The sequence below is a fragment of the Varanus komodoensis genome, unplaced genomic scaffold (assembly GCF_004798865.1).
Source record: "Varanus komodoensis strain SLA01 unplaced genomic scaffold, ASM479886v1 scaffold5, whole genome shotgun sequence".
NCBI lineage: Eukaryota > Metazoa > Chordata > Lepidosauria > Squamata > Varanidae > Varanus > Varanus komodoensis.
In genome coordinates this window covers 19001423-19024595 of record NW_025336087.1, presented here as the reverse complement: position 1 = coordinate 19024595, position 23173 = coordinate 19001423, and the positions used below count along the sequence as shown (strand labels likewise).

The 23173-nt window shown below is 40.4% G+C and overlaps 1 protein-coding gene across 10 annotated transcripts in view; it reads left to right on the top strand.

Annotated features, from left to right (window-relative positions):
* Positions 1 to 1831: 1831 nt before the first annotated feature.
* MEF2C (myocyte enhancer factor 2C) overlaps positions 1832 to 23173 on the top strand; it is a 191178-nt gene continuing 169836 nt past the window's right edge. For 3 of the 10 annotated variants that reach the window (XM_044446669.1, XM_044446668.1, XM_044446666.1), the window contains exon 1: positions 3359 to 3718. The gene's annotated coding sequence lies outside the window, so the exon portion shown is untranslated. Of the gene's footprint in view, positions 1851 to 3270; positions 3290 to 3356; positions 3719 to 23173 lie in introns of those variants that run through there. The other 7 variants (XM_044446672.1, XM_044446671.1, XM_044446663.1 and 4 more) reach the window with 5 other exon arrangements.

Here is a 23173-nt window from a genome sequence, read left to right as displayed (position 1 = left end):
CACAATATCATGAATCATTCAGATGTTATAGAACATGTTAGACATTTCATCCCTCCCTCCTGGCATATATGTGCTACCTAAAAAGAAACAATAAAGCAAGAGCAATTCAATTGGTAAACAGGCACAACAAACCTACTTTTCACTGATGGGAAGGCACTGGGGAGATCCAGTTGTAAGGAGTTAATTTACAGTGGGAAGATGGGAAGGCAGGGCAACTTTTTCTTTTCTCCTTTTGGGGGCTGATGTCAAGACATACCAGTTCCTGTGTGGGAAGGAGGCTTCCCCTGGCTCTGCTAGCAGACCATCACCATGGAACACCTGTGCCAGTGGAGCTTTTGGCAACCAAGTCAGGGGACTTCCGCTGGACTAAGTGTACCTCTGTCTCCATTGTTCCTTTATCCTCTATGAAGAATTATCTATCCAATTCCTTTTCTTTTAATAAAAGAAATCCATGGAATTCTGGACCCTATGTATGTTCATACCAGTAAGAATATGTAATCAGATATACTATTTTAATACTTCATTTATCATGTCACTGCATTTATACCTGCCTTTTTCCTCTTGCAAGGAACCCAAGGCTCTCTTCCATTCCATATTTATCCTCACAACAGCCCTATGAGGTAGATTAGTCAGAGAGTGAGCTACTGGTCCAAAGCTACCCAGTAAGCTTAATGGCTGAGTGTGGATTAGAAGCTGCATCTTCCAAATCCCCAGCCCAATACTCCAACCTCCATGCCCCACCATGCCAGACTTTTGGTGGTTTTGCATTCTTCTGTTTGTTTTTGGTTTTGCATTGGTCAATTAGGATAAAAAAGTCTGAAAATAACAGTTGGCTTATATGTTCCCTTGTTTCAACTAATTTCTTGTACAAAGCAAGCTCTGAAGTTTCCCTTAACTTTTTCTTCAGGCTGGGTGACAAACAAATAAGCAATATGGGAAGTGGGAGGTTGTTCCTGAGCATTTTTCCAAGTATGGACTTGGGCTTTTCCACCATGTCCATTTTTCCCCTTCCCTCCACCCCATATTTTCCACTGCACATTCTGCCCAAAGAAAAGTTTGGCAGTATTTCAAAGCTTGCTTGCTCTTTAGTGACAAACTGTAGTTGGCTGTAATCAGGTATTGCCCTACTGTAGTTTTAATTTCTTTTGTGTCTCTTCCTTTATGGGACTGGCTACTGTGTTCGTTCTTGTGACTGTTAAAGCAAAAATAGTATTACTATCTGGAACGTCTATCTTGTTTCCCTGCAATCCATGCCTTCCTCCGTCCTAAACCCAACGGACACGTTTCTTGAATTGTTCCCACACCCCCACTCCGCATGAACAATCAGAAGGGACACGGAGTTAAACCACTGATCAAGAGGGCAGATTACAAGAAGCGCCTCGGTGGACGGTCCCTTTTCCCCAGTGGTCACTTCAGGGCACGATACACGCAGAGATCAGGCAGTGCCATCCCAAACTTAGAAGTCAGTGCAAGTGGGGCTTACTCCCAGGTAAGTGTGCCTAGCAGGGTCACAGCCCGCAGTCGCGAGTTCAGGGGCAACTTGGCTTGTGCTCGCGCGATGCTGAGGTGGTGAGTTGGCACAGCGCAGTTTTTGAAAGCAGAGTGAAGAGCGGCTTAGACGGGGCACTGCGAGCAAAGTAGCAGAACGAGGCAGCGCCTGAAGGGTATGATTTAGACATAGGGAAAGAAGGAAACGGTTATTTTATCTAGCCAGCCTCCCTCCTTGCAAAGCTCGGTGGTGCGTGTGTGCGTGCGTTCATGTTTATCTGCATTTCCCCCAAACTTTAGCATCTCGATCATTCCCCCGGAGCCCACGCGCCCGTTTCCTGTGCCGCTTGGAATAGACCTGGGTAAGTGAAGTCACCCAAGCGCTTGGAGACGGAAGCTTAACGAGTTTGGGAACGGGAGGGTTGGTTTATAGCCCGAAGTGCAAAAGAGATGGAGGGAGGGAGAGGAGAGGAGAGGAGGAAATGTCAGAGGCCGTGATAAAAATACACCCGCCTGCCTCGCATCCCATCCTGTCCCAGCGAAAGGTTTCGGGGGTTGGGGTTTTCTGGGCGAGTGGGGGATGTGCCAAACGGATCCAAAAGTTGGTCTGGCCTGACAGCGTGGAGCGAGTGCCGCTGCCTCGGCCGCCGAATTCGGCGGAGCCCCCTTCCCCGCCGTGGCTGCTGCTTAAGCTCCCCCGAGGGCCGCGCAGCCCTGTCCGGTCCGCAGTCCATGTCAGCCGGGCAGCGCTTGGGTCGAAGCCCACCCGAGCGCGCCCGACCTCTGCCGAGAGATGCGCTGCTTTTATCGGCGGCGGCGGCGGCAGCAAAGGCGAAGCAGGGCGCTTGGCCAAAGGAAGATGCTGCGATTTAGGAGCATTTTAGCAGCATCCCTTCTCCCCGCGCCGCCCGCCAAATCCACTCCTACCATCCAAACCGCTTCTGGAGCTTTTGCAAGTACTGCCGCTAGAGCTTCCTCCCCCTTCCCCCCCGCCCCGGTTCTTTTAACATCCAAGCTCCGCGTGTTTCGAGGTGGTTATGGCTGGTTTTGGTCAAGACGGCTTCACCCCGGACGGTTCCGTCAGCGAGGCCCCCCCTTCCCGCTTCACCTTCTCCCCTGGGGACGGGTGGCAGGCTGGCGGGGCCAAGCGGAGCCCGGAAGGCGCGAGGTGCGTGTTCCCTGCCTTCTGCCGCGAATCGCTTGGTGGTGGATAATAATAAAGGATTGTCGTTCAGGTTGCTCGGTGGCACATGTCATTCCCCCGGCTCCCCTAACCACGATCCAGCCCCAGCCCCCCAGCTTACCCCCAGCGGTAAAAAACTAAAATTAGCAAAATGTCAGGCATGGCAAGATTGATTCAGCCAAGATGCAATTATCATTTAAAAAGTGCTTGATTGAGGTGCCTGATGTTGGGTGATTTATTCTGCATACCATATACATAATTAAAGTAGGGTAGTGGAGTAATTTATCAATCTCGTTGAGACTAGAGAGGGGCAACGTGGGGGGGGGGAGCTTTGCCGCCGCCTCTGCTGTACTCTAGCTGCTCGCTCTGTTTGTTTTATTAAAACGCTTTCGGGATGTGATCCCGCCCCTTTTTTCAAGAGTGAAACTGATTATTTCTCCAGCTCGGCAAGAGAGTCGTTCGTTTGGGATTGTGGGAGAGGGAGAGGGAGAGGGGGGGCGGAGAGGAGGGGGAGGAGGAGGAGGAGGAGGAGGACAGAAGGAAGAGGAGCTTCGCCGGGCGTGTAGTTTTGAATCCTCCTCTCCCCTCCTTCCTCTGTTCCGCGATGTTACAAAGCCTGTGAGCTGTTCTTTTCCCATTCTCCTCCTGTCACTTCCTTCCTGGACGCTCTCAGGACGAGTCCGCTTACTTTTAATCCGACCAGCAGCTCGGGCACTTTCGCCTCCTGCACGCTTAGATGCACACACACCACCACCACCAGCACCACCACCACCACCACCAGATAGCTTCTGGCTGCTCATTGGATTGATTTTCAAGGGTGTGTGTGCATGTGTTCGCGTATGTGCGTGTGTGTGTGTGAATGTGGTTAAAGGAGGCTGCATGTTGAACCAGGTGGTGAACATCTTACGAGGCTGGAAGAACTAAAGGCTTTTATTTTTCTTCTTTCCCCCACTCTCAGTATCTGTCTCCCTTTCTCTCTGTCTGTCTCTTCTTCCCAAGAAGGGAAAATATCTCAAGGACTAACCAGAACATCCAAACGTTTGCAATGTAAGTACACATGCAATTCTATCTAGAAGTAAAATAGATTGTTATCGCAGCCCTGTGATGCCTGATGTACCCCATGTAGGCATTGCAATGCATGTGGCCGTGGGCTGACATGTACCGGGAATGTATGTGGCACAGGCATCTACAGCCCTAGCGTAATCAATGGCTTTGAAGTAACTTTGCACTCAAACCAGCCAACAGAGTTAAGTTGCTCAGGGTTTGTTTTCCATTCCCCGCCTCCTCTTCTCTCCATCAGCTGCATGAGTGTTTAAAGTTTCATGAAGTTAGTTCACGTCATTGGTGTGTTTTGATATTGTGAAGTGTGCTCAGGTTTGTTTGTCTTTGAACATTTCACCAAATGCTTTTGACCTTGGAGTACTTGCCCTGTGAGTTATCAAGCAGTGCAGTGAAGAAATAAGCTGGCATAACAGCAAATGCCCTTTTAAACTTCGTTGTGTGCACCACGTCACTGTTGTTTTAATTCTGCAGCTTTAGACACAGCATCTCTGCCAGCACATATTTGCATTTACACACTTCCTTCTGAGATGGAGGAATTGGGAACATGTGAATGGGAAAACAAGTCACATTCTTTTTACAAGCTTTCCAACTTTAGCTGTAAGTTGACCAAGGCTAGATCATATCCTAGCAAGCTAATTTTTACTATTTATTAAAATTTCAGGTTTAAGTTGGGTATAAAAGAGCAGGGGCTCTACAGGATATTTTAAAAAATACATAAATGTAAAATTGTTATATTTCCTGCATGTAGTTTAGTAGACTTAGGAAATCATAAGAGGGTAATGGTACTTTCATAATGCTGCGGGTCTGAAAATATATTTGAATAATAGAACTTTGTGCTTTATTTATGTCATTGACAAACCTTGGATAGCCCCATCCTTAAATAACATACATAGGTCTTTTAAAATAAAATATTTCTTGCCCATACTTCATACCTGCTACTGTTTAAGATAATTAAGCAGCAGAAGGGCAGTCTGCCAGTATTTCAGTGGTGGTCTATAGACTCCTGGCTTGAGACGAAATGCCTTTCAGTAGCATACATAGAATGAAACATAAAGGCCATTGTCTTAAAATATATATCAGTTCCTTGCATTTGTTTTAAAAGTGGATATAAATGTGTCCAGCTGGCCAATTACATTAGACAAATATGTGAAGCCTATTTTTCTTTCAGTGGCACTTAGCAGGGGTACTGTAGCTGCCTGGAGTATAGATATTTATATGTAGTACAATGCTGCTCTACCCCAAGGCATACTAGAGGCAGGGGACAGGGGTGTAATTACCTGTGAGCCAATGCCTCTGTTTTACGGAGTAATTTCAGGTTCATCGAGGCTATTTAGAAAATCTGTTAAGTTCTAAATTGGGGTTCCAAGTTGCTTTTAGCGTAATACTGAACTGAATGTGCTTTTCAATTGCAAGAAGTTATGGGTAATAGAATATGCAGCTTCTGAAACAGTAATGTTTCCCCCCTATGTTTTGGTGCCCACTGCATCCATTCTTGATATTGTGTGAGACAACTTGGTGCCACTGGGAATATTGCGACATATTTCACTAGCTAAAACCTTCAGGATTTGGAAAGTCCTATCTGTGTTTTCGCCAAATACGCAGAGTAGGTCACTTTGTTTAAAATTTCATGTACAATGAATTGCTCTTCTAAGTTACAGCAATAGATATAGAAGTTTTCTGATTCGATCATGCAAACCTTTGTATGAGTTAGGGCTTGCAAAACTGCTGGAATATGAGTGAGAGAAAAATTGTGAAATCAAGCATATAAGCAAAATCGGATAAATTTTTGTCAGTTTCTAAACACGATACCATAAATGATTAGACCGCCAACTTATGATTGCATATAGTTGTATACCACATGTCCTTAGCTAGTGTATTAATTATAAAGGCTGTGTGTCTCTAACAGGTGATGTTTCAAAGACGTGAATCTGAGTTTACATTATTAAAAGTTGCATGTCTGAGCTGTCTAGTCTGAAATACCTCACATGTGTAATAATGAAAGAGTAATAACCTGACCTTAAAGGTGTTTACTTGCAAATAAGTCATAGACAAGAAGTGTTAATAAGTAGAATTTAGTACATTTCTTCTGATGTAATGGTGGGTGCAGACTTTTCATAAATGCATCCATGCAGGTATGGGTCCTTTTGTATCTAAAGACAGACAGACAAAAACCCATTTTTGCTCAGTGATTTTAAAATAATAAATAATTGCTGCAGGGGGCAAAAATAAACTCGCAACTTATTTCCAGCTCACTCTTAAGTTATATTAATTGCAAACTTGCTTAAGTTCTATACATTTCCTATGATATGGAGAAAAATAAGTAACACTGCAATCCAAAATGCGTCATTTTAGTAGTGGTACTGCCACGTTCCGGTAGAACTTAGTGATAAATAAATGTTTTTGTTAGCACAGTGTTAACCTTCAAATTATTTGTTTAAAATTGTCATATTTTTAGAATACTGTATTTCTAATAAGTTGATTTCTTAGATGCTTGACAAGCTTGTTAACGGCACACTTACTCTCTATTCAGCTGCTCCCGCCCCTTTGAAAGAGAAGCAGCTTTCAGAACGTTTTAGTGTTTTCAGCTAGTCATGATTTCATGTTAGATTCCAGAAAGAATGTTCACTTTAATAACTTTCAGACTTTTAACCTGTTGGATGTAGACCAACTTCTCGGCTATGTAGTTTAACCAAAATTAGAATAACATGGATTCAAGTGGTTTTAAACTCTCTGATCATTTCTAAATGAAGATCACAAAGAAGTTCTATTCATAGAAACAAAAATAGTGTCTTCATCATTGCTACACATCATAGGGAATTTTCCCAAATATATGTGTGGTGTGGATTCTTTCGCCTTCTCAAATTCCAGGTTTTACATCAAAACCTGGAATATGTACATTTTAGGCTACCTGATAATTTAGATGCATATAAGTGAAATTCAGTGAAGGTGTACATGTGTCCAGAGAATCTGCTGGAAAGTTTGGTAACCAGCTGAAGTGTAGTAGGTTGTGGCTTTAAATGGCTAATGATAAAGGATTTCAGCATGTATATTTCTCTATTAAGCCCTGCATAGTTCAGAACTAGTTGACACACGCTGCACACATTGTTAAGCTCAATGTGTGGATACTGAAACCCAGTTCCTTGCTTTTTTGAATCCAGTAATTGGTTTGCAGCTCTGAACAGATTTATGTTAATCTTCTGAGGGCTGACGGTCAATATGTTACATGTGGACAGGTGATTAAATCCTAGTGTCTTCAGTTCAGTACCCTAATCTCAACTGTCGCATTGACTGCAGTGCAGTAGAGCTTGGCTGTTCACTGGGATCTGTCATCTTTAAGAAATCAGAGCAGCTTATAGAGACAATTCACAAAACCAACAGTGACAACAAAGTCTTATGTGCCTTACAAAAGGAGGATTAGGCAGTTCAGATGTCAACTTGATTGGGCAGAGATAAAAGCTGATTGCTGCTGCATGGCAAGGCACACTTCATTTTCAATTGGTTATTTATTACATAAGGGCTACTATAGCTTGATTGCTTAGTCATTCTTAAGAGCAATTGGAAGCATGGGAAACTCATTTTTTAAATAGGAGGTGCTTTGTGTTGCAGTCATTCAAAAATTGCAACATGATGTTATGTTCTGAAAGCTCAGTGGCTACAAAGTTATCACAGAAACGGAAAGTTTTATATATGTGAATCTGCAATACCTGGTTACGTGACACATCCTCCAAGTATTGCTAGATCATTCCAAAACTGTCAAGGGACTACATGGGCACCTTACTGTATATCCAGAAAACTGGAGCTTCTAGGGGCAAATTGCTTCCTCGAGCCGCCTCACTTCTGATAATTCATTGGTATTGCTATTGCAGAACTAATTTCAGGATTGTAGCTCTTTGTCTCACTTTCTAATTTGTCAAAAATCTGCAGTGCCTTTATACTGTCTTACCAGAGCCCTCAGCTGCCTTTTTGAATGGAATTGTCAGTTGAATTTTGTACTTACATCTCTGAAAAGTTAACTTACTTTATTGCTCTAGCATTAGGAAGCTCTGAACTTCCTTGCTGACTAATTGTCTAGCATTTTATTATCTTTTACAAGACTCTAAAAAATGATGCCTCTTGCATAGGATGGCATTAATGAGTCAGCCATAAATGTAAACATTGCATTTCAGTGCCTGTGGTAGAGATGATCTGTAAAAATAATAAATAAGTGATTATTTTTTGTTTATTGTATGTATTTTAGAATCAGGAAAAATACTATTGAATTAGAGATAGAAGAAGTTTATAGAAGTTTCTTTTTTTCCAATTAGACTTCTAGGAAGTTTTATTTCCTATATATATTTCTTTCCCTTCCCTATCTTCATTTCACATGACCTTATTTGCAGGATTCACAGCTTGGTTAACATGGAGTGATTGCCTATAAGCGGATTTAGGCTTATAGGCGGTGATCCTATAGCCATTTCATGCAGCATGTTCCACTGAAAACAGTGGGGCTGAAAATAAATGTATATAGAATTGAGATGCCAGTCACTCTGCAGAGAAGGGTTAGTCAAAGGCAATGTTCCTATTCAAACTTACTTGCAAATAAGTTCTAAAAGTAGTGAGATTTGTTTCTGATTGATGGGTTAGGACTGAGATGTTAGTCAACTTAAATCAATGCACTCTGGTTTAACTGGATTGGGATGTGTAAGTGTTGGAAACACATTTTAGTAAGTTTACCTTCTAACTTTGATACCTAAACATAATGTATAAACAGTATAATAGGTTATATTATTTACCACAAACAGTTCATAGATAAAGTAAAATTTAAATGGTACAAAACTATTATAAGGCAGGTTGTGAAGCACAATCAATTAAACAGACACAAATGAATTATAGATGCTGCTAATATTTATAAGTAGTCTTTAAATTTACCCTGAAAAAGCAAAAATGAAAACCTGCGAAATTTAATTCTTAAAATTTGGTTATGTTTGCGATGTATATAAAATATGTATTATACATTCTGTGTCTGTTTGCAGTATATTAAGTGTACAGAATATGGATTAACTTTGCAAATGTTTCTTGTGGTGATTACTTTCCATGGCAGGAGGAAAGGGAGTGACCCACGGAACAAAACCTTTTGATTTTCATATTACCTATGGATTGCCTGATAAATGTACAACTTTAAGAAGTGAATGTCATCTAGCAGTAGAGAAATGCCTTAGACAGAGAAAATCCCACTTCCTGAAATTTAGCAAGTTTTGCTGTTATTATCATAAAATACAGTGAGTTAATTTCTTAGAAGACTCTCATTGATATTGTGTGTATGTGTGTAATCTTGAAAGTCTGAACAGGTTTCAAACAATTTAAGCAAATTAAAATTTGAAGGGAAACTGTAGGACTATAAAGATTGTCAATGTCCCTTAATAATGAAATGAGAAATAAAAATGTCTTTTTGACACACTGCATTACCAGTATGTTATGGATTGTGCTTCATGGCCTAGATTACAAATTCTGCCTAGAACATACAGTATAGGTTAAAAGAACCAGATAGAAACTAGTGATATTTTTGCAAGTCTTAGCCAAATGCGTGTGTGCAGTTCTGCATACTGAGTTTCTATAGGGAACACTTAAGACCCTACTTTGCTATTTTTGAGGGTATTGTTTTTGCTGACCAATGCTGAACATTTGGATCAAGAGAAGCAAATAATCTTTCAGCTGAAACAGTTCTCAAACCAGTCATTTAGTTAAACCATTTTGATTGGAATCGTGAGTCATTTGTAGCTGAACAGAACTGTTCTATCAAGTTCAGCCATTTTTACATAGGCTTCTAATGAACAAGGTACATGTGTTGTTGCTCAGGACTCGTTGGCTGCAACCCTGTTGTACTTAGGTTGCTTAAATCCCCTTGAAGTCACTGGGAAGGCATAAACTTCCTGACAGTGCACAGAATTGCAACTGTATTTTTTGCCTTACTCTACAAACTGTAGGGAGCATATAAGACTGTTTGACACTTAAATGTCAGTTAGGCAAGGGGTGAGTGTGTGTATATGCAAGCACATGAGTGAGAGCAAGCCTGTGTAACTGCTAGCAGAGAGGCCGTGACTAACTCTTTGGATGAGAGGTATCAAACATTCTGGAAAGGCTCTTGGGAATCGAGTCAGGTTCAGTGAAAATCCAATGCTGTTTGAAGATCACCTATCCTCTTTTAGTGTATTATAGCCTGTGTCCCAGCATTGCCTGGTAAGGCTTTGTTGCAATTTCCAAATGGTTGCTTAAGTATGTACACACTGAAATACTTCAGAATAATGTGATGGTTTCATCCATCAGTTAGGAAAGCAAGCAAATTGGGTTGAACATGTTTTCATAGGCTAGGTATGCATTTATTTGCCTAGAAAATAGAAGGTAACTTTTAAAACTGCTTGCTTTATTAAATAAGGACATGGATTTTATTGGGCAATCAAATTAAGCAAGTGCGCCTAGAAGTTCTTGTAAACTGTTGATGGGGATGGGGGAGAATCCTTGCAGCCAAACATACAACTTCTTTCTAAGTGAGATGACAGGACAGTGCAACTGTGATTAAAATAACTTGACCTGACTGAAGTTGTTTTGGGATATTTTGCATACCATTACACTGGTTTGCACAAGGAAAACATAAAGGGTAAGGCTAGTAAGTAATAATGGTTTGGTAAGGTTATGGGTATAATTAAATGCACTACTTTTATAAAGTAGTGTTTGTATTGTTCTAACCATGTTTCTAAGATGTTTCTCCATCTTAAGAATATGCCATCTCCAGAAATCCCTAGTCACACAGGTTCTCCCTGTCCTCCAGTGCCATAATTCAATGCCATTGCTGAATGATGGGCAGATGTCAGACTGAACCAGGAGTTGACCCAGGCTGAATGTCTGGGGGCACACCAGAAGCAGGGAGACTATTATCCAGGCAAGGATTTTGCTCTTCCTTTCAGGAGAGTCCATGGCAAGAAGAATAGCTGGGTCCTGTGTCATGCCTGGTCATACTTTACTGGCAGGAAGATGTTCCAGGCTGCATTTTGGGTAGCTCAGCACATGAAACCACCTTCAGTTCTGCATTCACAGACCTGAAAACACAATTTTCGGCACCACTGTAAAGCAGCCTTCCCCAAGTGGGCACCCTTTGTATCTGTTGAGCTTTAACTTACATCATTCACAGTGAGCAGGGCAGTTGCAGGGTGCCATGCTGTGAAGAACTGCGATAAGGAATCATTGACTAGTGAGAAAAGAGCTGAATAGTTTTGCTCTGGGCTGGAAGTCCATTGCTAAAAGGCCATGTGGTATTCTCCTAGTGCTCAGGTGACATTCTGGGTGTTTTAATCTTCTCCCCTACAGCCACCAGTGTCGGCAGAGTCTATCTATGAGCGATGACAAGATTCTATTTGTTAAATTAAGAACATAATACTCAGATACTCAGTGCTGAGGATATTTTGTACTGTCAAAATTATTTCATTTGAAATACTATAAAAGTATCTCCAGCAATCTCTGGTTATCTGGGACTTACCAGGATATTATGAGTAAGTTAGGTATTCATTGGTCATTCATTCCACAGTGCCTCAATGCCCTTTTTGAACACAGCAAAACTCCTGGGTTGTGGTGCAGTTTTGCTGTGTTCAACAAGGCAAAATTTAGAGAGGTGGTGGATGGGTGCACATGTACAACCCTCTCTCAGTTTGCCGTTGATCCACTCTGCATTACCTCTCAGATGGTTCCCCCCACCCTCTGCCAAGGAGTTCAGTATGTGTTCAAACCAGCTTTTGAAAGAAATCCCGTGGTGGGGCTTAATTATTGATTTAAAATCAGTGGGAAAACTTGGATAGGGAAAGAGTTAAGCAAGTTCTCAGTTCTCTGGTGCTCCTCCACTCTAAATTTGATCTTTCCAAAGTGGCTTTGCTTTTTCAAAAGATGTCTTCATGGTGCAACTGCACACTTAGTGGAAAGAGCACTGTTATTCAGACAGCAGAGCAACTGGTCGGCGATTCAAGCTCAAGGCAATCAGAAATTGTCAGAAAGATAATAAAGGGCAATGTATGGGAAATATTACTCTACTTCTGGGGGGAAGCGTGAAATAGAGAATTACTGATATATGGCCAGTTTGGATGGTGATTTATTTTAGCTAATTCTGTGATTGAAGATGGGTGCAGGCAATGTTAAACTGATATGCTGTTCTAGGAATCTACCTAAAGAATATTGATAATCTGGCTTTTAGTACTTTTAAACCAGAGATGTAAAGTCAATTAAAGGCAATCCTATTTGTAGTTGATTTCATCAACATAGAGGATGAGTGTCACTTGTAGCCTAGGTTAAATGGTAGTGTTTGCTTTAAAATATTCAGTCAATTCTTGTTAAAAGGTGTTGCATGTGGGAGGAAGACTTTGCTTAGTGAGAACAAGTCGATTCTTTACAAGTCAAATGATCCTTGAGAGATGTTGCCTTTTAACATGTCACAAATTGTGGATGTTTTCTTAATTTTAATTATCTGGAAAGAGAGAATATAAGTGGAATTAAAATGATGCAGTGGCCAAATCTTTGATAGTGTTTATGAAAAGCAGCATTATGCTCTGGACAATGAAATGAGGTTATTCCTGCAAAATTGGTGACAAGCCGAGTATTTCCTGCTAAAAGAATCCACAGAGGAAGCTCCATGTGGAGGCTAACCTAAATTGTCCCATTGGAGCTAGAACCTGTGTGGTCCTGTAGTTTTGTTTATATTTTGCCACCTTCAGATCCCATCTACTTAACACATTTTTAATGTATACATATTTATCCAGTTTGGTCCAGGAGCTTCACAGATAAATAGTGGATTTAAGGCTGAAGTCCTAAGCCGCTTTACTAGGAACTAAGTCCAGTTGAACTGAGTGGTAGGTTGCATCTCCTGACAACCGTTATGGATTCTTTGGTCGTCTTCAAGTATTTCCTACTGGGTGCAGGAAAATCAGAGATGAAAAACTAATTCTTCATTACTTTGCTCAGTCTCTAGATTCCTTACTCATTGCAGATAATGTAGAAGAATTTCCAAATGGCCTGTGGTAAAATAAGAATTAAAAATGGTTACTCAAACACTGTCCTTTCTATTTAGGAGAATTCCATGCTAGGTTTTTAAAGGAATTGGCATACTAAACTACTGAGGGCAAAGGGAATGAGAAAGGATCCGGTCGGCCATTTTATGTTATTATTTATTACATTTTCATGCGCCAGTAGCACCAGCAGTCATGGACTAAAGATCCAGTTTCTTCTTTCTTTCCATTTAAATGGCTATGAACATGTTAATAATGATTTTAAATGTGTTTGCTTTTATGAGAAGTACTTGCAAGCAATTTTTGTCTGTCTGTGACCATGTAGCAAGAGGTGTGGTGGGCCGGGCTAGAATGACTGAACTGAAGAACTGACATCAGTTTCACAGATATTACTCTGGATTCCATTGGGTTTGATGCAAAGAAGGTTAACATCTCTGTACAGTGTGCAAAATGCACACTGGAATGGGAAAAGGAGATTTAAACATGTTGTGCACTAGACATTTTGAAGTATATAGTAAAAAAATTCATCCTTGCCACAACCATAGTGAACTTAACTTACAAACATTTATGTATAAATTCACATCACAGTAATAGGTTACTGTACCTCATTAATATTAATGAAGTGCTGTAACCTGATAGAATCATTAAATACCAAAAACAATGAAACAATATTTCATTAAAATGCTTAAGAAGTAAACATTCTGTTTAAAAATAATCGGATCATGGATACTGCTATTAAAATTAAAAGCATGGTAGTACTAGCAATGAAAGACAGTTTATTCTTAGATTTTTTAAGGAAAGGCATTAATTAGATAGTAAAAAACTGACATTTTTAAAGAAGCAATTTCAACTGCAACTAGAACACTTTTTCATGAACAGACACCTGGAAGAAAGATCAGGAAGCCACCGGTTTCACGGGATCATTGAAGGCATAGACTGGCCAGCTGCCTTGCCTTATACAGGACAACTCAGTAGTTGGAGCCATCCTCATTTTGAAAGGCTGTTTTGTCCAAAGCGCGTTTAAATATGAAGAATTATAAAAAGAATAGCTGTGGTCTTAAACTTGCCTATAAACCTGGCACCTGGAGAGCAGACTGTCTAGGCACAAAGGTCACCTGGTTACAGTCTTTCTCACTATGGTAAAATGTATTTCTATATGAATTATAATCATAATTTCTAAATGTGTGTGTGTGAGATAAAATTATACAAATCCATGCTTTCATTGTCCATTTGTTTTGGTGATGTGTAACCTGCTACCATAGTGAGGGGGCATTTTCTGACAATTTTATACAGGGGAAATATAACATTTCTGTATTAATTTTTTCCTAATGCTGTAGTTGGAATTTTAAGTATTGTTAAAGCAACTTCCAATTTCAATGCTATAGTTTGCTTTGCACTGAATATAGGAAAGTGTTGCTAAAAGTCTGTAATGTGTATCATTACTTTGATTGGAAAATCTATATATTTCATATAGTAGCCCTGCACATCTTGGTACTGTGCAGAGCTTTTGAACTCTGTCTCCCATTGTCTCCAGCCAATGTGGTAATTAACTGTGGATAAGATTGTTATAGTCCAGTACCTTTAGAGGGTTCCAGGTTGGCGATGGATGTTCCATGGGATGCAGATTTAATTTATTCTCTCTATTTTGGATTGATTCCGTGCTACTCAAAGTAGTTTGATAGAGGACTATTACTATATGCATTTTGGGTGCTTTTTAATATTGGCCTTCAACAGTGTATTGAAAAATAAATGTGTTCTCTGATTGCAAGCTAAGATACCATATATCATGTCTTGCTTCATATATTTAACTGTCTACTTCCAATGGTGACTTGTATTGCACTATTATCAGCTCAGGAGTTAATTTCTCAATACCCTTTGTGTCTTTATAATTATCTTTTTAAAATGTATTTGGGTTCTGTGTGTTGTACATAATGAATGAGGAAGATTGATCATTTTTCTTGGTGCCTTCATTTTGGTCCTTCAGAGTGGCAAGAAGAGAATAGACTGTGGGGACAGGGATGGGCCATCAGACTTACATGGCGCAGAGGCTGGTAGGAAAGAGTGTGGGTGCCGGTACAACTGCTCAGCTGCTGATGAAGTAAGCTGAGCTACCAGTCCAATATGTCCCGGTCACGGTGTGCAGCGTGAGTGGTGTCATCAAATGCTCTTCCTCTCTCTATCAGGGCAGCTGTGAGGAGGAGATTGGAAGTGCTCACTTCCATGTTTAACTAGCTGAAATTTCAAATTTCAGTGTGAAATGACACGCATGATACAATATGTCAAAAATAAAATGAGCACCAACGCACACACAGTCCATGAGTTTTGCAGATTAAATTTTAGTTTTTAAAAATCTCTAAAATACATAAAGTGGATGCACTGCTGGTGGTCTTGTGTTTGTTTTTGGAGCTGGTGAAATTCTGTTTTTTGTTATTTATGATTAAAACATCTTAATTTTTAGAGGCCACTCTGGCATATATTCAGTTTAATTCCACTTTTCCTCATTAGCCTCTGCCCATGCTATCACTTGATCGCATTTGGTGACATACCCTCACAGCTACAATGGCCTTCTGTAGCATTAGAAGTGCTAGTAATAAGGGAGCTCATAAAATTGTAATATTTATGATTTCACTTCCCCACACTCTGTGGGTTCAGGTGTCAAACTGAATAACCTGCTCTTATCATGGCTTAGTCTCTAACTAAGAAATCCTCCAGATTTACTGTGTAGTGAAACTTGATTGTCCAGAATCAACGTGGAGACTTATGGTTTAGGAGAGACATGTCAGACACAAGGCCTGGGGGCCTATACAGGCCCCTTGACTCCCCAGTGCAGCTCACAAGAACCCATGACAATTAGTAAAATATGACAAAACTGTTTTCAGGGCCGGGTGAAAGCAACCTAGTAGTCGCCAATGGGTGCCACCACATGTCTCAATGTTAGCGTGTTCGGAGTTAACTTAATCATCTGCGATCTATCTCTGGAGATAAGTATTTCCCAATAAGTGATCGGATCTGGTCAGAGTCTGAATTGTCTATTAGCTAGGACTTTATGAGATATACTATCTCCACTGGATATTGGTTCAGAATTTGAGCAGTTAATGGACTAGCCACACAAATAGCCAAAATTATTAACAGTGTGCATCAGAACTGGAGCAGAGGGCTGATAAACTTAATGGCTCTACTGCAGTGCAATATGCATGTGTGTACCATACTGGAAGAGCTAATGCTAGCAAACTGCCGCCACCGTAGACTAAGAGGAAACAGCGCTCTGCCTCTCCGTAGGGATATTGCTTGGTGGCAGTGGAGTCAACTCCACTCCAAGCACTGGCCGTTCCTGCATAGGGCACCGTTCCCCTTCAGTAGCTGCATCCCTCCACAGTGCTTCCCAAGGTCCCCCTGCCACTATCAAGCGCCTCTCACTACTTAAGGGTGTGGCTCTTTCTGTCCCACAGTTGCTGCTCATGGGGCCAGCAAAGTTGCAGCAGTACAGCAATGGTAAAAATGTAATTATCCTTCTAGTATTTGCTAAAGTGCAGTTTCTCAGAGCAAAGTGCTAGAAGTGACTGGAAGATTGCAAAGACTTTAGAAACAAATGGTGCAGTTTTAAGGCTGTTTCGATCTTCCTCATGATGGATCTCAACTCTCTCCACTGAAAACAGTGTTGCATGACTTCAGGAGCGTCCTTATGACCAGGGAGACACAACTTTTGGGCTCATTTCTGAGTCTGTTAATATTGATTGTATTGATAGCATGGGCATGAATCCATACATGATTTTCAGAATTATATTTTATTATACTGAATGAATGAAAAATACCAGCATACTTGATTAGAGCATTGAGCATACATTTATCTTTGGTAGACATTTAAATAAAAATTAGTTCACCTTGAATAATTTCAGGTTCATAAAACCTGAAATAAAGGGTTCATGTCTCTTGTTTTTCAAAAATTTGCAGGCTTCCCTCTGCAATTAAAAATTATCTGGTTTTAAAATTTAGAGTGAAAATGAGTTCCTGTAGCCAGATCCTTCACTGGTCTGCTTCACTGGTCTTTCTTTTGTTCTCAAGTCTAGCTGAAGATTTGACTCATCGTTACTGTGCTTGTATACACATTTACTCAGAAGTATTACCTGCTATGTTGGAGAGGGCTCCCTCTCAGATACAAATGCAAACAGTTGCAGGGTCTTCTGAAGCACGCACAATTCTCATTTGCAGCAATTCCACCTTTATTTTTATTTGAAGCACCGCAGCAATAAGAATGCCACTGAAACCAACTATGTGGAGGATTTTCTTTCTCTGCTGCTAGTCCTTTATGAAAGCAAGCACAGAATTGCGAATGTATCTGTTGCTGTGGTCAGGCATTCCAAGTTGACTTAAGAAGTGAGCAAATCCCCATTCTGCTGCTGCTTTCATTATCTGTCTGTCACTCTCTTGTATTCTGAAGCAGGATCATAAGGATATGCAGTGACAGTGAGATAAGGCAGGGGTTTTCACTGGCTGCAAAACCAGAAGTGCCTATAACTTTATCTCTTAGAGTTGTTAGGTATAGAATGACATGTGATGCAGGAATCTGAGAATATCAGCTATTGCAAATGCAGGATGCAGCACAACATGTTGCAAGTCTTTGTTGTTGCAAAGCAATACACAAATTAAGATGTTAAGAATTAAATTAGATGTGGAAAATACAGATCACAGCAGGAGACAAGGAAGAATCTTTTGTACTTGTGAAGGAAACCCAGGTGGTTTCCAGAGAAGGTTTAGGACAGAATACACTATGATAATTTTTCTCATATGTATAGATTTCATCATATGCCTTAAGCAGTGTGTGCAAGAGCAGAATTGAAAAATGCATCGGTGGTACAATTTGGAAATGATTCCTTAATGTGTTAAGGGCTGGGATATTTCCTTTTTATCTGCTAAGTTCCACTGCCTTGAGGCAATCAACAAAACAAAATTAACAGAATAGAAAATTTGTGGAATGACCATCAGTCAAGTTGGCTTAACCTGGTTCACAGTGAATGAGTGGTGTGCCTGCATAAGTAGACCATTCAGGCCCACTTTGTTTGTCCCCTCACAAAAGGGGCTAAACTTAATAACAAGCATTTGTTTGTCTTAGCATCTGAATCCAGATGCCTATTGTGATATTCCCAAAGGGTTCATAAGCCAACCTTAGAGTCTGGAGCCATAATCACAATAAGCTAATGCTTACTGGTTAGTTTGACCCATCTGAGCAGCCAGGGAACACTGCTTGTTCACAGTAAACTAGAATCCTGCTTGTTCATTGCAAACCTGAATAAGCTAGGCAAGCTGCTTATTGCTATGAGTGAATGAAGCCATGTATTTCATTAAAGTGAACACCTTCTGCTCCTAGCTATAATCACATAAAACATGTAAGGTGTCAGGGATGTATTTAGATGTAAAATGTGGCCTGTGTATTCTACTTAGCTGGGCATTCTGCCTTAGAACATTTGCAGTAGAGTTTATCTTGTGTACAACACATCCAAGCATGGAGTAAAACTAACCAGTAAGTGGTTAGTTTAGGAGTGTGGGATAAAAAATCAAAATGCTTTTCCATCTTGTGAAAGACAAACCATAGTATGGCTTCTCACTCAATTGAACAAGGAAAATCCTGAATATTAAGCAAACATGAATTTTTGGGATTAGTGCAAGCAAAGTGTCCTGACATTTTGAGGATAGTTGTAGAATGCTATGTGTATAATTGGGGGATAAGAGTATGTAGCTGGAATTCAGCTGTCTGGTCAGGGACAGCTACATAGATATTTACAAACTTGGAGTGAACCCTTGAATCTTATACCTGGTCCCCATTTGGTTCACTTCTTGGTCTATAAAACATTCCAGCCAATAGGCAAAATGTTGTAACAGATACTGAATGTCACTTACTTGGTGTTTAGGCTGTTTTAGATCACTTCCAGTAGGATAGTCAAATATGCTGAGTCAAAAGAGCCATACTTTCAAATGATTTTTAAAAAGCCGTACAAGGGAGTCATAGCCTTTGCTTTAAAGTCCATGTGCTCAGAGAATTATTCCCATCTGTCCTTCCTCTACTCCTGTTTAGTAACCTTGTTGCAAGGTTATGATTAGTGGGAAATGGTTCTTAATCACCAGTTGCAATGTTCCCCTTTTCACTGCAGCTGTTTCAGGCAGGCTAACATGTTGCACAACTTTGTCTTCCAAATTATTTGTACATAGAATTCCCCCCCCCCCTCCCTGTCCCACTTCATTCAAGATCTGGAACTCAGCTTGGGAAAGGGGGGAATGCAATGACAGAACAACTTTTGCAGGTATTTTAAATGCAAAACTGTGGTCCAAAACAATCATTACTTTGGATCTGTACCTAGTGAATACACCTCCCCTCTCATTCTTTACTTTAGAATGGGCACAGGGATCTCAGTCTGATTTGGGATCTTGGAGTGGGACTCAGAGGGCCCTTTAAGGTCTAGATTGGCTAGATAATTAAATGGATGTCTGTTTTGGCCCTAAATTCATTCAAGCAGCATTGTGTTGAGTTGGACTTGTTCTTCACTCAACAGTTAGCCTGAGGAACATAAAATGCCTTTCTTTTAAAGTTTGTTCCTTAAAAGAAAGAATTCCAGAATATGTATGTTTATGGAATAAAACATTCTATCTGCAATATGCTGTTGGATTTATTTAATTAGAATTTTAACATGTTTCTCTAAGTGGCTTTTTTTCTTTTTAAATTTGAGGCGGAGATTCGGGTTTCTTTTTCAGTTGTTGTGCCAAGCTCTCCATGTGAGTTTCTTCTGCTGTCACCTGCCTCATTCCCAGCAGATGCACACAATCTGCTCTCCTGTCACTAAACAGGGTTAAGTTTATGAAGAAGATGTTAGAACATGCTGCCGCTGCCGCTGTTGTTGTTGCACTTGATTTATGAATCTTATTGTGCGGGGAGGAGAGTGGTGAAATAACAAAGAAGCTGCATGCATTTCTTTGCTGAAATGTAGTGACACCAATAGTGACTGCTGAATAATCTATGACCATTCTTGCGGCAGGAAGTCCAATTCAGGAACCTTCCAGGCATTAGGTGTGCCCTAACTTCCTGAGCCACCAGTTCTCACTTGGCCATCTTTTTAAATTTTAATCATACAGACATACATATGAATCATACTAATAAAACATTTTTGTATGAGAGGGATACTCTCTAATAACTGTTGAAGGCAAGAGAAGGCTTTCTTGAATGACTGTAGGAATATTTGGCACTTTTACACTTTCATGGGTTTCAACATGCTTCCTGTATCTCTGTCTTTCACAAAGAGGAGCCTTTCAGAATGCCAGCGCAATCCATAAATTGTGGACGTTTGATTTCTGGTTATGAGCAGATACTTAATGGCAAATGTATGGACATGCACATGGAAGTATGTATCACTGTAACTTATTGGACTTTATTTGTGGTGGTGATGGTGGACTTATGCTATGAGAATCTGCTGTTTTTACTTCTGCTAGTTTGCAATGGTGAAAGGTTCCTATTCCATAATAGGGCCTATGGGCCCTGCTTAGTAAGAGAGGCAGAGATACAGTTATTCCTGTGAGGCAGGTTTGTGCAGTGGCAAGAGAGTTCCCAGGATAGTGAGCATTGCATTGCAAAATATGATCCGTGGTGCTTGATCCCTTGGACAAAACCTGGATAGATGGGAGGCTCCCTGGCGGTAGACCCACACTGATGAATGTTGGATTGTTAGCATGGCTGCGCTTTCATGATCCATCATTCCAGTAGGCTTTGGGAATAAGAATTCAAAAAGTGCAACTCTTTTGTTCCTACACTTTCTTGTATATAGCTTCATGGAACAGGGTTAGGTGTCCTATTCTGTTCTTCATTTAATGAGAGTGTAGGATTAATACTTTAATTCAGAGATCTTTTCACCAGGCTGGCAGGCTATATGCACGTTATGTACTGTTAAGCAAGACTTCATTCTTAATGAGAATCTAAAAAATGCCTCTTAGTGTATCTATGTTTAATGTTGTTATCCATATTTTGTGTCCCTGAGTCAAAAAGCTGATACAGATTAAATAAATACCTTTCTTTTAACTTTACACATGTTTTGACTACCTGCAGCTGGATTGCTGTACTATATTGTAATCCAGACATGCCATAAACTTTGAATCACAGATAACGCAGAAGCAAGAAAAACACTTACAGAACCTAGGTCTTCAGACCATATCGCACTTATTCTGCACCAGCTACACTGGTTGCCTGTTGTTTTTCAGCATAATTTAAGCTGCTGGTTTAATACTGTAAACATCTTGGCACTTGGTCAATTGAAGGCCCTCCTGCACTTGCATCAACACACTAGAGTCTTACAGTAAGTTTCTGACAGCCTGAAGAGCTATTAGGCTGGTGAGTACCAGAAACAGGGCCTTTTCTGTGGTGGCTCCTTCATTTTGAAACCCGTTTCCAGGGCACTCTTTTTTATTGTTTTTTAGGCAAATTGTAAATAATCTGTACAAAAAAAATCTGATCAACTTTTTGATGGTTTTAGAGTTTGTTATAATTATTTGATCTGTTGGGTTTTTTATGTGATTGTCATGGTGTTTTAATTGGTATTGGCTATTATAAGTTCCCTATGAGGATAATCACCCTTAAAGGTGGACTATGAACTTTTTCCCATAAAGCTGGCCTACTTAAAGATTAATAAAAGGAAGGGAAAGCTCTGGGCCGCATCCCATTTCTTTCTAGCAACCCCACTCTGGTAACAATCTAGGAATAAAGCTTGTGGTAAAGGTAGCCAGTCGTAAAATATTTATTGTTAGCAATCTCTGGATTTATATCTGGAGGCAACTAAGGCAAATTAGAATAACTTGTTTTACTCAACTGTTAAAAATCCAGAGATCTCTTTAAATATATTTACAAATATATGGTGCTGTCTCCAGGTCTCAAGATGTACTGTGCAAAAGGACACAGCCTTTTGTGTTTTTTTAAAGAACTGTTGAACAGTAAAAATTTGTGGACACAATACATGCATACTGAAGAAGAGAATTTGTGTTACAAGTTAGTGACATCCGTAATCCTATTATTCTCATTCTTAATGATAAAACTTCAATCTCTGAATTGCCCTCTTTTCAGAGGAGTTGATTTCTTTGGGTTTTTTCGATAGCTAAAAAATTAATTCTTCAACAGTGGAAAGCTCCATTAATTCCCAAAATCAAAGACTGTTTTAATGAGCTTAGTGACTTGACTGAATTTAAAGTAGCTGCGATATACATTTACATAAATTAAATATATTTAAAGAATTTGATCTCTATTTTTAGAGGGTTTTTTTTTAAAAGCTGTTCTACTTTAGGGTTTGGTTGTCATGAATTTAAAACACACATTATTCATGGTTATCAAGACAAAAACTATGTCTTTTGTCAAAAAACCCAGGTGATATATTTTGTAAAAGTTGTTCAATGCAAATAGTCAGATCTGTAGAGTTTGTGACACTAGCCTTTTGTAAAACAAATACTTTACAGAAGAGGAATGTGAAGCAGTGTTGCTACACGCAATATGTGTCTAGCAGTCTGAAAGTATAAAACCACAATATTCTCCATGCCACTTTGGAGGAGTTAATTAACAAATGAGTTTAGCATGATTTGATATTATTTATTCCTTTACAGAAAAGAAAAACGGGGAAGTATCCTAACCCACTGAAATCAGGTGTCTACAATATAGTTGGGCCCAAGCTGCACATTATACAAGGATCCCTAACCAGATTTACTTTCATTTTAAAAAAATAAAGGAATAATAGGGTGGGAGGTGTCCAAATTTGATTGGAGCAGCTGTGTTGGTGGAGGTGGAATCTTTACAAGGACCTGTATTTTTCCTTTGAGCAAATAACAGGAGCTGAGTGGGAAGGGTGGGTGGGAGGGAACTGGAATACAGTCAGAACTCCCCCACTCCTATCCCCGATACCTTTGCTTTGTTCAGACTGGGAGCTCTCTATGGAAGCTTTGAAAGGATTTCTCCCATAACCTGCAGTTTGCCCAGAAAGAGATTTTCAGTTCATACCTATTTGCGTGTGAGCAAACAGACACATGAGTCCTTTTCAAGACATCTCGCTTCTCACAGCCATTCTGTATGTGTAAAGGAGGAGCAGGAGCACATGTGCCGGTCCCAGCCCCACAAATCCAGGTGAGGCAGTGGCTGTGCTGAACTGGTGCTTGGCCGAGGTAATGGGCTGGATGAGGGCCAATAAACTGAAGCTCAATCCAGACAAGACGGAGGTCCTGTTGGTTGGCGGATAAGGCTTCGAGGAAGGGAAATTGAACTTAGTCCTGAATGGGGTTGCACTCCCTCTTAGGGACAAGGTCCACAGCTTAGGAGTACTCCTCGACCTGGAGCTTTCATTGGAAGCTCAGGTGACAGCGGTGGCGAGGAGCGCTTTCTTTCAGCCGAAGCTGAAAGAAAGCG